This window comes from Mirounga angustirostris, unplaced genomic scaffold, assembly GCF_029215605.1.
Source record: "Mirounga angustirostris isolate CCGP_5_RB_7025 unplaced genomic scaffold, mMirAng1.0.hap1 SCAF_4, whole genome shotgun sequence".
In the NCBI taxonomy this organism is placed as follows: domain Eukaryota; kingdom Metazoa; phylum Chordata; class Mammalia; order Carnivora; family Phocidae; genus Mirounga; species Mirounga angustirostris.
In genome coordinates this window covers 29,311,099-29,326,530 of record NW_026991712.1, presented here as the reverse complement: position 1 = coordinate 29,326,530, position 15,432 = coordinate 29,311,099, and the positions used below count along the sequence as shown (strand labels likewise).

The following is a 15,432-nucleotide window of genomic DNA, read 5'->3' as shown; positions in this document are numbered from 1 at the left end:
CCTTGTTCTTAATTATCATGAAGTGTCATTTAAAACTCCTTACCAATTTCTTCCTATTTTTTTTCCAGAGGCGAAGCTGGGGGGAGGGAGGTGGGTAGTGGGAGAAGGAGAGAATCTTAAGCAGGCTCCATGGAGTCCCATGTGGGGCTCGATTTCACAACCCTGAGATCATGATCTGAGCCAAAATCAAAAGTCAGACCCTTAACTGAGCCACTCAGGTGCCCCCAATTTCTTCCTATTATTTAACAAATATCCATTGAGTGCCTACTAGATGGTCAAGTATTAACAGCAGATTAAAACACCATGGCACAGGGCAAAATGAGGAATATAGTCACAATCATATTTTTTATATTCTAATAGCTGTCTTCAAAACCAATTTATGATATATGTAGTAAGATTTGGTGGATGGAAACCTTTTTGAAGGGTCTCTCCAAAAAAGCTGGGAATGCAATAGTTTTCCCCCCAAAGACATTAAGACCATTGATCTCATTTCAGTAGGCAGCAGTTAAGTCAACCTAACAACTGCAAGTTTAATTGACTGAATTTTTAAAATTCAAGCTTTTGTCTGCACATTTTATGTACACAAAACAAACAAGGAAAGAATATGTCTTATTTTCATAAATGTTACCTTCCCATTACAAATGCATTGTGAAAATAGGGACCTATAGACTAGAAGAATCCAACTTTTGGTAGCAAATGCTTATGGAGATTTCTGCTGCTAGTACAGCAGATCCACTCTCGGGCTGTTTTAGATTGTGCTTTTGCTATTTGTTCTATCATTTCCCACTCTTCCATCCCTAATCCCACCCCCTCTTTTATCTTAGATCTTTAGTGCATCCACAGTGGAAAGGCTGTGAAACTCGACTAACTGGACTGGGAAATGACATTAGAGAATGTAGAGCACAAGAAGACTGGAGACCTGGCCAAAGAGATCTTCTCAAAGGTCTGTTATCTACTTGTTTTCATACCATACATGGGATTCTTGACTGGAATAGCCAGTGGATATTCCCTCAGTCTAGAGTTTTTTAGAGTTATGCTTTAACCTAGAGCTTCACTGCAACAACAATAAGAGTCACAGAGATGACTCCTCCACAACATAGGGTGAGAACTATGTCTGGTTTACCTTAAGCTACTTTTGTGGATATTGCATTATATATGACAGACAGATGGGTTCTGACACAAGCTTCATTTCCTCCTTCACTATGTGAATTAATTTGGCTTGCTGTGGCTCAGAGCATAATACCTTGTAATGGCTTGGGGTTTGTTTTCTTTCATTGTACAGGGTCAACTGATTCTCTTTTTTTGTTGTTTTGTTTTGTTTTTATTTTTGTTTTTATGTTATTAACTGCTATCTTTCTTATTTTGCAAGTATACTCAAAGTTTACTTTATCAACTGAGCTGCTTAAGGGAAATTGCTTCCTTCACTATTTCTCAAGATGATCTACTACCAGTTATCCCTTATCATGGGTATCTGTCCCGGGTGTCTGGGCTTTCATTGTCTGCTTGCTTTTCCTTTTTAAACTTGACAGTCTGTATCTGTCTGTTCTGTGGCAATACTTTCCATATATTAAATGGCTGCTGTGTATTACCTCTTGCTTTCACAGTAATCCTGCAAAGTGGTGTGATCATCTCTATTTTACAAATAAAAACCTAAGATCTGAGAAATTTAGCTACTTTTCTAAGGTCATATATCATGATTTAAATCTATGTCTATCTGAATTTAAAGCTCAGAGTGACTGAAAAGATATTTTATCCATATCCCATTGTAGTGAGAAAAGACTATTTGGATGGAAGAAAATATTTAACTGACAAATGCCTTGGGGCTCTGCTGTTGGACTGCTTAGGCTCAAACCCTGACTCCACCTTTGTTATCTAACTAACTTTGAGTAAGTTGCTTGAACTTTCTGAGATACAGTTTCCTCATCTGTAGAATGGACATAATTATATTAACTAACTTTCTGTGATATTGTGAGGACTAAATGTGATAGCACATATGATATCACTTTTAAAGGACAGTAGCTGGCATGTGGGAAGAGGTTAGTACATGCTAGTTGCTATTACTATTACTGTTATTATTATTTATGTTTCCTAACTGAAAAGTAGTTTACTAAACAGAAGCATTCATGTCATGGTACTTATTCTGAAACATCAATGAAAGTTGCTCATGACTTTAGAAGTTCAGAGGTTTGAGTGTTTAACTATTTCATACCCACAGTCACATGGGGCCATATCTATGCTGGAAGAAAGAAAAGAAATTTTTTCTTTAAATTAGTGCTTTCCAAGCTATGGTAATATTACCCCTTTACTTCTGTCCTGACTCTGTTCTTAAATATGAAATGGAATATTCACCAATTACCACACAATGCATGAAGTAGCCTCATCCTATAAAACCCTATTCCTGGAAAACAACCTTGGCTTGGCTTTGGTGATTCTAAATGTGAGGATCAGAGTCCAAAATTGACTCCCTGGAAAGGCTGTTCAGACAGCAATTAACAAATCACCCTCCAGCAGGGAGAATTCCCGGACAAGCTGGGCAGGGGCAGGGCTCTCACTTCCCATAAATCTCCCACCAGCCATTGCCCTTGTTGCTGGGAATCACCACCATTGTTTTCCCTCTTCTCTTAATCCCTTCTTCCCTCACTCCCTCTTTACCTCCCATCCACATTCCATCCTTCCTTTTCTTCTATTAGGGAATTAAAACAGACATCAAAACCAAACATAAACTAATACTTTGGTATGCCCATATCTTTAATACTATGTGTGCTGTGTGTATTTAAAGTTGGGAAGTTAAGACTTCAAGGGGAGGACCATTTCTGGTCCTGCTCTGGGTGATACCTAAAACACCGAGAACTCCACACTCTGCCAAGGCACAGAACCACTGAGAAGGGTCATGTTCTCAGAACAAACACACACATATTCATGGGCTAATCTTATTCAGTGCTCCATGGCATTGACCTTAATACCTCAGATATATTTGGAGAAAAATTATATTGAAATAATAATCATAAAAGCAATGAAAAATTGGGCCTTCAATTTGGGTTGTTAAGAATGGTCTCTGTAGGGGCGCCTGGGTGGCTCAGTCGTTAAGCGTCTGCCTTCAGCTCAGGTCATGATCCCAGGGTCCTGGGATCGCATTGGACTCCCTGCTCAGCGGGAAGCCTGCTTCTCCCTCTCCTACTCCCCTCGCTTGTGTTCCTGCTCTCCTATCTCTCTCTCTGTCAAATAAATAAATAAAATCTTTAAAAAGAAAAAATAGAATGATCTCTATAAAAGGAAGAAAAGAAGGCCCAGACACCTCGATCCAACACCTCAACCACCCTCTGCTTTGCTGTAAAACATCTATTAAATGTGTGGTGGGCTTAATTACTTAAAATATTGAAGTGTCCTTTTTGAATTGAGTATTTCCTGGTGTTTGCCTATACTGGAACATTCCTCACCTTGGTGAGGTGAGTCAGCCTTTTCCAGTTCTCTAGCTTATTAACTGACTTGTCCCTCTGCCAATGGTTTCCAAACACAGGAGTGCGACAAAATTTCACTGGTATGAGGTAAAATGAGAAAAATAAGGAGAATGTAGGGACTTTTTCTTAGGACCAAATTTATTTAATTGAAAAGAAAACCATTTACTGTAAAATTATGTAATTTCTATATTTTGTGACAAAGAGGTCTTTCTTTTATGAAAAGATATACAAAAGAGGAAAATTGAGGAACCATGGCCTTAAACTTTGGGAAATGTGAAATGGAGAAACTGCTCTAGGCAACACACGGGGGGCCGGGGGGCAGTGTATGTGTATGTTTATAACCAGGCATCCACCTCAAGGAATCGAGTAACTGGACAGTTCCTAAAGGAGGCTTTTAATGGAGGATTCAGTGGGGAGTGTTAGCTCCAGTCAGATGGTTGCTCCAGTCAGAGTGTTAGCTCCGGTCAGATTTAGCTCCAGTCAGATGGTTGCTAAAGCAGAGGCATTACTGGAACAGAAGGGGCAGCTCTTCCATCCTTACAGACAAACCTTTATTCTTCATATTGCCTTTTTGGGTTATATTTTCTTCTTCTGAGCTATAATTGGTGTCCTTTTTAACCTGATTTCACTTGAATAAAATTTGTTCCCTAGGGACAGCCTTGATGAGTAGTCAACAAATTAAAACAGGAAACGAATGAAAAAAAATGCTGCGATGACATTTCTAATAATAATAGTACTTAAAATGAATGTCATGGCTCAAGTTTTCTAGAAAACAGAATGCAGGACAAGGCTTGATTGATGATGCTTTGTTTGGAAGTGCAATTTCAGGTCAGCAAAAAGAAAAAAGAAGTGCTTTCACATGAATAGTGCATTTAATCATCTCAACAGAAATAAAGCAAGTTAGCAATCTAATCAAAATTTTGAGAAGCTGCTTTTAAATGCCATTTTTGGATGTCCTTAGTGTTTCCATGATAACTAAGTGAGTGAATGTACTCAGACAGGTGAATGACTGGCCCAGGTATATGTAGTGGGAGAGTGGCACAGCTGGATTCAAAATCAAGCTTGATTCTTTAGCTGATGGGCCTTCACCATCCCTGCAGACTGGAAGCACAGGGCTTTTAGAGGAATATCTGGGACAAGGATTATTATTCTAGTTTTGGAGAAAGAGAAAATAGATGCATTGGAGAGTTTAGTAATCTGTCTAAAAACAAACTAGCAAATCAAATCCATTGTATGAAAAGAAAGAAGAAAAATCAAATGATCATAATGGATGCAGAAAAAGCGTTTGATAAAATCAAACACCCATAATTATTGTAATTATTTTTATGATAAAAAAAGCACAAAACTCTCAGCAAACTAGGAATAGAGGAGAATTTCCTCAACTTGATAAAGAACACCTACAAAAAGCTTCAGCAAACTTCATATTCAATGGCGAGAAACTCAAAGATTTCCCACGGAGATTAGAAAAAGCCAAGGATGTCCCCTCTTACCACTTCCTTTTAGCATTGTACTAGAAGTCCTAGCTAATGCACTCAGACAAAAAAAAAAAAAAAAGGAAATAAAAGGTATACAGACTGAGAAGGAAGAAATAAAATGCCTTTGTTTGCAGATAGCATGATTGTCCATGTAGTAAATACAAAAGAATCAACAAAAAGCTTGGAACTAATATGGTATTATAGCAAGGTTGCAGGATATAAAGTTAATCGACAAAAACCAGTTGCTTTCTTATATGCCAGCAATGAGCAAGTGGAATTTGAAATTAAAAACACAGTACTATTTGTATTATCACCCCTTCCCCAATTAAATTCTTAGTTACAAGTCTAACGAAGTATATACCAGATTTATATGAGGAAAACTACAAAAATCTGATGAGAGAAATCAAAGAATAGTTAAATAAATGAACAGTTACTTCATGTTCATTGATAGAAAGACTCAGTATTGTTGAGATGTCTGTTCTTCCTAGCTTGATCTGTAGATTCAAAGCAATCTGAATAAAAAACCCAGAAAGTTATTTTGTGGAGAAACCGATTTAAAGTTTATATGGAGAGGCAAAGACCCAGAATAGCCAACACGCTATTGACAGAGAAACAAAGTTGGACTAATGATACTACTGAATTTCAAGACTTATTGTAAAGCTACATGGATCAAGATGCTGTGATATTGGTGAAAGAATAAACTGACCAATAGAACAGAATGGAGGTGGTAGGAGTTCTGGGGAACTAAACAAGTCCTCTTGACCCAAATTATCACCTTTTCTACCTGGTGGGCCCAGTACTAGTGACTCATTTTTTGTGTTATAAAGTCCATCTCTCTGTGTATATTAAAAGCAGATTAATCCCAGCCCTAACCCTGCTTTCTAATACAGTTACCCTTAAGTTCCAAAGATAGATTTGCCTACTTCACACTTATGCTTGAAACTTGCCCTGGGAACCCATACCTTCCCCATTTTTTATCAGTCATTCATTTATTAAGTACCTACTATGTGCTGGAAACTGCACTCAGATCAGGGATTCAATGGTGAGTCCACAAGGACTGATCTTTTCCTCATAGAGGCATTTGACTGGTTCTTTACTAAATGCTCACATAGCAAAGTAGACACCAGGCTTCCACCCACTTTCCTACTCTTGGCACTCTTATGTACTGACACAAAATTCAAGAAAGAGTTTAAATATCTCTTTCATCCAACTTCCCAGCCTTTACTGCTTTGAAGACTGGCTAAAGTAAAAACTTTTTGTTGGTTTTCCTACTGTGAATAAATGCTGCCCCCTTCTGGAAAATTGACAGAAATGTAAAAGACTGACTTCTAGCCATGAAAGCTTTATAGTTTGTGGGAAGGCCACACAACAGAAGCACCAGCTCTCTGGTCTCTCTCTTGGATTCCTTCACTTCTCAAACCCTTGTTATTTCTTCTAGAAGAATTAGCTCAATATGTATGTTTCAAAAATATTTCCAATAACCAGATTTGAAGTTTTATGGCTCAACTTAAATTAGGAAAACACAAATCAACACACAAGGTAAAGTAATTAATTTTTCACTCCTCAGGCCAAAGCCAAAGAATATTTTATTAATTTTACAGCTATCTACACACACACATACACACACACACAAACATGTTAGGTATGCTTCCACCTTAGGGTCTGTGACCTGACAGTGTTTCTGCCTGGAATGCTCTTCTCTGCATCTCCACATGAATAACCTCTCCCCTCCTTTAAGTCTTTGTGGTTTTGTTTAATGATGTTGATGTGCAGTGACTATCTATTGAATTAAATTGAACACTGAAGGTAGTGGGAATTGCTGACCTATAAGTTTATTTTGAACTTAACATTTTTTTTTGAAAACTACTCAAAAATGTTTCTCTATAATTATGCCTTCTATTTAAGGCTGATGTTCATTATATTTCATTATTCATATGTAGCTTTAAATGAGCTTATCAGTATTTTTTCTAAATATGCTGACCAAAAATCTGGCAAATAAGCCCACTTCTATGCTTGGTAGTAACTTCTGAGTTACCAGATGTGAGTGTGTGTGCACAAGGGCACGTGTGCGTATGTGTGTGTATGTGTGTAGGAATACCTGAAATTCTTGGGGGCATCCAAGTCACTAGAAGATGAAATAGCTAAGTGGGGCAATAGATGGACAAAAAGCAAGCTTGAACCAGACGCTTTGGACAGCTATTCCTCTTAGAGCCTTGAAGTACTGCTTCCTCGTGTACTTAATACTCTTAAACTATCCCCTGATTCCAGCCTTCTCCAAGGAGATTTTCAAAATGACTTGCACTGGCCAAATTGGGGTGGAAATCATTTTTGGAAAAGGCAAACACAAGAAAATTTTAGCACTAGGTTTAAAGTTAAATTGATAATCTTTCAAGTCTTTAGTAAACCATAATCTGGTTTCAAAGCTTATAGCTACATTCTAGGATATCTACATTTTTATGACAAAATGCTTTTTACTTGATTTTTTTCTGAATGATATAGCTTCATGATTATGAATCTAATCACAATTAGCTGGATTATATCACAATTAGCCACTTACCAGGAGTGTGGCTTTAGGTAAGTTATATAACTTCTCTGGGTCTCAAGTTTTTCACCTGTAAATTTTTTTTAAAGCATTTAATCATGATGCAAGAGAATGGGGGTACTTTGGGACAGTAGCAGGAAGAAAGCAGGGCCCAAAGGCCTCCAGTACTGATGCTTAAATGCTGTGCAGGATCCCAGTGCAGGCAGGGCAGGCAGCCGGTTCCTAGTCGTCATTCAGAGGAGACAAGGGGGCAGGAGTCTCCCTCAGCCTTTCTCACAATGGAAAATGTTTTTCTAGGCTGACTCAGAATACCCAGCTCTACCTACCTGGAGAATGCAATGGAGAATAACTGATATGTTAGAGCCTGGTGATCCTGGTAGACAGGAGGAAGGGATCACGAGAGAGCTTGGTAATACCACCAGAAGGTATCACAGGATTTACTTCCTAGAATTACTGACAAGAGTTCATGAGATTATTGTAAAGTGCTTCATGAAGCAAACACTTAATAAATGTCAGCTATAATTATATAATAGGATGTGTTTAATATATCCTAAAGTATGTCCTCTGCAACATTCCTTTGCTTTACTTTTCTATCTAGAAGTGTCACTTGGCAATTCTGTTGAAGCTGATCACTGGAGGATGGTTGTAGAGACCATGATGTTGATATCAGTACACTGCCAGATTCTTATTTTAACATGTGATGAGACCAGGAGATTGTGATGAGCTATGCCAGAATCTTACTGTATTGTTTAAAACCAGACCAAATCTTGCCATCACGCACTGCCACTGTCTGCCATTTGGAACTGCATATGACTCCTGGTGTCCTCGTAATTCATTTTCTTCCTCTCATTTGCTGGTTTTCCTCTTCTGGATATCAAGTATACAAGGTGAAGGGAGAAACAACATTTTTTTGGTACCTACCCTATGCTGGATGTGGAGGTTTTAGTTGTGATTTTCCATATTCTCATTGTATTCTATCAGCTGTCACATGATATCAATTTGTCCCATTACTAATGACACTCACTTTGATCACTTTGATTAGGGTGATGGCTTCTTAACTTTAAAGTTATTGTTTCCCTCTTATAATGAATAAATATTTTACAGGTGATACTTTGAAACTGTATAAATATCTTATTCCTCATCAAAATAATTGAATTACTTATTAATTTATATCTCTGTTGACTCATAGTTTCCTGCTTTATTCAGTGTGTTATAATTTGTTAACATTTTTATTTAGATGCTCAAATTGTCCCTCTCCCCGATTTGTTCATGGAGCCCCTTTAAATGAGATTTTGAATCCTTTTGACGTGTTCCCTTCATTTTTTGAACACTTGCTTACCTTCTGGAGCAAGGGTGCCTCTTGCACTTTCCCTCACCCAGGGCTGAAACTAGGTGATCTCAAGGATCTTGAATCCTTTTGGACAACAGTATTTGGACACCAAGATATGGGGACCTGGGAGTGCTCAGTATACTACTGGGATGTTTCTGTTCCAGCCCTCACAGTGGACAGAGCTAGCAGTGCATGTGTGCGTGTGTGTGTGTGTGTGTGTGTGTAAAATGAACCTTGTGGTATTGGATTGAAACTGTAAGTATCAGTGTGGACTCATGATTTTTAGAATATATATGGATTGAGAAAGAAATAAATGTGTATGTGTGCATGTATGCATATATACACATACTCTAGTTTTCTTCCTACTCATATTTGTACCTCCCTTTTCCATTAGTGAGAAAACTGGTTCAAAATATTCTTTATGTGTTTATTTGATAAATCTGGGTATGCAAAAAATCTCCCAACTCCATTTCCATCCCCTCCTGCACAAATTCCTCCATCCCCCTATTTGGGCTCTGACACCATGTGACAATGCAAGGATGCTTACCTCATTCTGCTTTGGGTTCAACTCACAGTGCCAAGCCACCTGTCCACATGGATGCTCTCCTCACTCTGCTCAGGCTCTGACTTCCAGTGCCTGGCTTCTTCTCCCACCAAGTGGAGACTTCCCCGTCCTGCTTAGATACTAGCACAACATGGCAGGCGGCCCCTCTTTGTGGACACCTTTCTCATCCTGTTTGAGCTCTGATTCCCCACTGCAGTCTACTCCCTTACCCCCTTGTGAATGCCCTTCTCACCCTGCTCTAGCTTTGACACTCCATGCTGGGGCCTTGAGTCAGAAATATGCCTTTTATGCTATTGGAGTAACAAGGAGGCTAGTGTGCCTTAAATGGAATCAATGAGGGAGACCAAGAGGTAAGGACCAGATTGTATATGGCCTACAGGGCTATTTTGAAGATTTTAGCTTTTGTTCTAAGTGAGGTAGGGAACCATTGGAGGTTTCTAGTGACATGATCTGGCATGTTTTAGGGGAATCCATCTGGTGCTGTACTATGACTAGATGAAAGAGGGACATGGTTAGGAATAATGTTCAGTGTATTATTACAGTGTACTGGTACAACATATGGATATACTTTAAATAAATAAACATATACTGGAGTGTGCTCAAATTCTATTATCTACAGTGGTACAAGATTATAAATGTCTGAAAATCATTGTTCACAGTGGCAAGAAATCCAGCAGCTGACTAGTATTACTTGGGAAGAAGGTAGACTTCTTTTGCTCCTAGGTTCAAAGAACTAATTAGTGATAATACCTGCTAGAAATAAAACACGTATGATACACTAGTATTTCTACAACACTAATGAGAAGAGAGAAATTTGGGTGGGATTAAGTTATTGAATGTGTGGGAATGTTCTGTGTAAAGATTTGAAGTGGTAATGCTAGTATGTGTATAATTAACTTTATGTTGTTCTGTATTCTTATGGACTTCTAAAACAACATTGAGGCAACCCAACATTTAGTAATTTGGTATCTATATGAAAATAATACCTTTTCCATTCTTATTTACACATGTAATTTATATTTGTGTAGTTTATATTCTTTTAAGAAATACTCAGAGAGGGGGGCGGAGCAAGATGGGGGAGGAGTAGGAGACCTGGATTTCATCTGGTCCCAGGAATTCAGCTAGGTAGGGATCAAACCACTCTGAACACCTACGAACTCAACAGGAGATCGAAGAAAAGAATATCAACAACTCTCTGAACAGAAAAGCGACCGCTTTCTGGAAGGTAGGACATGCGGAGAAGTGAATCCGAGGCGATATTCGGGAGGATAGATGGCGGGGGAGGGGGCCTCCATCGGCCACTTCTGGCAAGTGTTAGAGCAGTGGAGCACAAAATTGGAACTTTTAGAAGTCGGCTCTAGCTTTGCGCAGTGGCAGTATCGTAGCCAATGAGGTTTATCCGAGGCGTGATTATTGCTAATAGAAGTCGGCTCCGCTGAGGGACGTGGCTCCAGTGGCTAAGTGGGGGTGGAACCCTCACGGGACAGTGTGGTCTCAGGACCCTCGGGGTCACAGAAAGACCGGGGGTGCCTGACTGCAGCAGAGCTCCCAGGTATCAGAGCAGGGAAGCAGGCTGCAGAGATTAAGCCGAGCAGCAGGCTCTCAGCTTGGGGTTGCCATAAACTGTGATCCACGGCACAGTCAGGCCACTGCTCTTCCAGCAGGGACCCAACAAGTGGCAGATCCGGGGAGACCCCCTTCTTCCCCCGGGAGGAGCGGCATGGGAGCACACCGCAGGGATCTTCTGGGTTTGGAGACTCCACACCGAGTCAGGTGCCAGAGATAGAAACGCTCGGTCACAGGCCGGGTGAGCTCGGAGTGCAGCCCAGCCGGAAACTGGGGAGACGGTAGTGACTGACTGCTTTTCTCTGGGGCTCACTGAGGAGTGGGGCCCCGAGTTCTTGGCTCCTCCATGGCGGAGATTGGGAGGCCGCCATTTTCACTCTCATCCTCCAAAGCCAAATGGAAAGCTTGCTGGGAACAAAAGCTCCCGAGAGCAAACCCGAGCAGATTACTTAGCCCCGACTGGGCAAGGGCGGGGCAATTCCGCTTCCAGCAAAGACTTTTGGGATCCACGGCAACAGGCCCCTCCCCCAGGAGATCAGCAAGAGCAGCCAGCCAAGACCAAGTCTACCGATCAATGAGAACGGCAGAACTCCAGCGCTAGGGGAATACTGCACATAGAATTCATGGCTTTTTTACCATGATTCTTTAGTCTTTCAAAGTTAGTTTTTTTTTTTAACTGTCTTTTTTTTTTGAATTTTTCTTTTTCCCTTTTTCAACCAACATCTTATCAATCCCTTTTTTAAAAAAACATTTTTATTTTTCATTTTTAGAGTCATAGTCTATCCCTTCATTGTAGTTACCCTTATTTTTGGCATATATATATATAAGTTGTTCTCTCTTTAAAATTTTGAGATATAGTTTCTTCTAACAGATCAAAACATACCCTAAATCTCTAGTGTATGGCTTTGTTCTAGTCTCCTGCCTGATCACATTCTCTCTCTTTTTTTTTCTTTTTTTTTTTTAAATCCCCTTCTTTCTTTTTTCAAACAACTTCTTATCAATTCCTTTTATAAATTTTTTAATAATTTTCATCTTTACAATCATATTCCATCCCTTCATCGTATCAACCCTTATTTTTGTACATATATAAGTTTTTCTTTCTTTAAAATTTTGGGAGGCGCTTTCTTCTAACAGACCAAAATACACCCAGAATCTAGTGTGTGGCACTGATCTATGCACCAGCCTGATCATATTTGATTATATTCTGGGTTTTTTTTGTTTTTATCTTTTTCTTTTTCCTTTTTTTTTCTTTTTCTTTTTTCTTTCTTGCCCTTTCTTTTCCCCCGGTTTCAGGTCTTTTCTGATTTGTTTAGAGTATATTTTCTGGGGATGTTGTTACCCTGTTAGCAGTTTGTTCTCTCATTCATCTATTCTCCTCTGGACAAAATGACAAGATGGAAAAAATCACCTCAACAAAAAGAACAAGAGGCAGTACCGACTGCCAGGGACCTACTCAATACGGACATTAGTACGATGTCAGACCTAGAGTTCAGAATGATGATTTTAAAGATACTAGCTGGGTTTGAAAAAAGCATGGAAGTTATTAGAGAAACCCTTTCTGGAGAAATAAAAGAACTAAAATCTAACCAAGTCAAAATCAAAAAGGCTATTAATGAGGTGTCATCAAAAATGGGGGCACTAACTGCTAGGATAAATAAGGCAGAAGAGAGAATCAGTGATATAGAAGACCAAATGATGGAAAATAAAGAAGCTGAGAAAAAGAGAGATAAACAAATACTGGATCACGAGGGCAGAATTCAAGAGATAAGCGATACCATAAGACAAAACAACATTAGAATAATTGGGATCCCAGAAGAAAGAGAGAGAGGGGCAGAAGGTATATTGGAGCAAATCATAGCAGAGAACTTCCCTAATTTGGGGAAGGAAACAGGCATCAAAATCCAGGAGGCACAGAGAACCCCTCTCAAAATCAATAAAAATAGGTCAACACCTTGACATCTAATAGTAAAACTTACGAGTCTCAGAGACAAAGAGAAAATCCTGAAAGCAGCTCGGGAGAAGAGATATGTAACCTACAATGGTAGAAACATTAGATTGGCAACAGACCTATCCACAGAGACCTGGCAGGCCAGAAAGGACTGGCAGGATATCTTCAGAGCATTAAACGAGAAAAATATGCAGCCAAGAATACTATATCCAGCTAGGCTATCATTGAAAATAGAAGGAGAGATAAAAAGCTTCCAGGACAAACAAAAACTAAAGGAATTTGCAAACACGAAACCAGCCCTACAAGAAATCTTGAAAGGGGTCCTCTAAGCAAAGAGAGCCTAAAAGCAACAGAGACCAGAAAGGAACACAGACAATATACAGTAACAGTCCCCTTACAGGCAGTACAATGGCACTAAATTCATATCTTTCAATAGTTACCCTGAATGTAAATGAGCTACACGCCCCAATCAAAAGACACAGGCTATCAGATTGGATAAAAAAACAAGACCCATCAATATGCTGTCTGCAAGAGACTCATTTTAGACCAAAAGACACCCCCAGATTGAAAGTGAGGGGGTGGAAAACCATTTACCATGCTAATGGACACCAAAAGAAAGCTGGGGTGGCAATCCTTATATCAGACAAATTGGATTTTAAACGAAAGGCTGTAATAAGAGATGAGGAAGGACAATATATCCTACTTAAATGGTCTATCCAACAAGAAGATCTAACAATTGTAAATATCTATGCCCCTAACATGGGAGCAGCCAATTACATAAGGCAATTAATAACAAAAGCAAAGAAACACATTGACAACAATACAATAATAGTGGGGGACTTTAACACCTCCCTCACTGAAATGGACAGATCATCTAAGCAAAAGATCAACAAGGAAATAAAGACTTTAAATGACACACTGGACCATGTGGACTTTACAGATATACTCAGAACATTCCACCCCAAAGCAACAGAATACACATTCTTCTCTAGTGCCCATGGAACATTCTCCAGAATAGATCACATCCTAGGTCACAAATCAGGTCTCAACTGGTACCAAAAGATTGGGATCATTCCCTGCATATTTTCAGACCACAATGCTTTGAAACTAGAACTCAATCACAAGAGGAAAGTTGGAAAGAACTCAAATACATGGAGGCTAAAGAGCATCCTACTAAAGAATGAATGGGTCAACCAGGAAATTAAAGAAGAATTTAAAAAATTCATGGAAACCAATGAAAATGAAAACACAACTGTTCAAAATCTTTGGGATGCAGCAAAGGCAGTCCTAAGAGGAAAGTATATAGCAATACAATCCTTTCTCAAGAAACAAAAAAGGTCTCAGATACACAGCCTAACTCTACACCTAAAGGAGCTGGAGAAAAAAACAGAAAATAAAGCCTAAACCCAGCAGGAGAAGAGAAATAATAAAGATGAGAGCAGAAATCAATGAAATAGAAACCAAAAGAACAGTAGAACAGATCAATGAAACTAGGAGCTGGTTCTTTGAAAGAATTAACAAGATTGATAAACCCCTGGCCAGACTTATCAAAAAGAAAAGAGAAATGACCCAAGTCAACAAAATCATGAATGAAAGAGGAGAGATCACAGCCAACACCAAAGAAATACAAACAATTATAAGAACATATTATGAGCAACTCTATGCCAGCAAATTAGATAACCTGGAAGAAATGGATGCCTTCCTAGAGATGTATCAACTACCAAAACTGAACCAGGAAGAAACAGAAAACCTGAACAGACCTATAATCACTAAGGAAATTGAAGCAGTCATCAAAAATCTCCCAACAAACAAGAGCCCAGGGCCAGAAGGCTTCCCAGGGGATTCTATCAAACATTTAAAGAATTAATACCTATTTTTCTGAAACTGTTCCAAAAAATAGAAATGGAAGGAAAATTTCCAAACTCATTTTATGAGGCCACCATTACCTCGATCCCAAAACCAGACAAAGACCCCATCAAAAAGGAGAATTACAGACTAATATCACTGATGAACATGGATGCAAAAATTCTCACCAAAATACTAGCCAATAGGATCCAACAGTACATTAAAAGGATTATTCACCATGACCAAGTGGGATTTATTCCTGGGCTGCAAGGTTGGTTCAACATCCGTAAATCAATCAACGTGATACAATACATTAGTAAAAGAAAGAACAAGAATCATATGATCCTCTCAATGGATGCAGAAAAAGCATTTGACAAAGTACAGCATCCTTTCTTGATCAAAACTCTTCAGAGTATAAGGATAGAAGGTACATACCTCAATATCATAAAAGCCATCTATGAAAAACCCACAGTGAATATCATTCTCAATGGGGAAAAACTGAGGCTTTCCCCCTAAGGTCAGGAACACGGCAGGGATGTCCACTATCACCACTGCTATTCAACATAGTATTAGAAGTCCTAGCCACAGCAATCAAACAAAAAGAAATAAAAGACATTCAAATCGGCAAGGAAGAAGTCAAACTCTCACTCTTTGCAGATAATGTGATACTTTACATGGAAAACCCCAAAGACTCCACCCCAAA

The 15,432-nt window shown here is 39.1% G+C and overlaps 1 pseudogene; it reads left to right on the top strand.

The window, feature by feature from the left end:
* Positions 1-10,729: 10,729 nt before the first annotated feature.
* Positions 10,730-10,798, top strand: LOC123860584 (U4 spliceosomal RNA; annotated as a pseudogene).
* Positions 10,799-15,432: the final 4,634 nt, after the last annotated feature.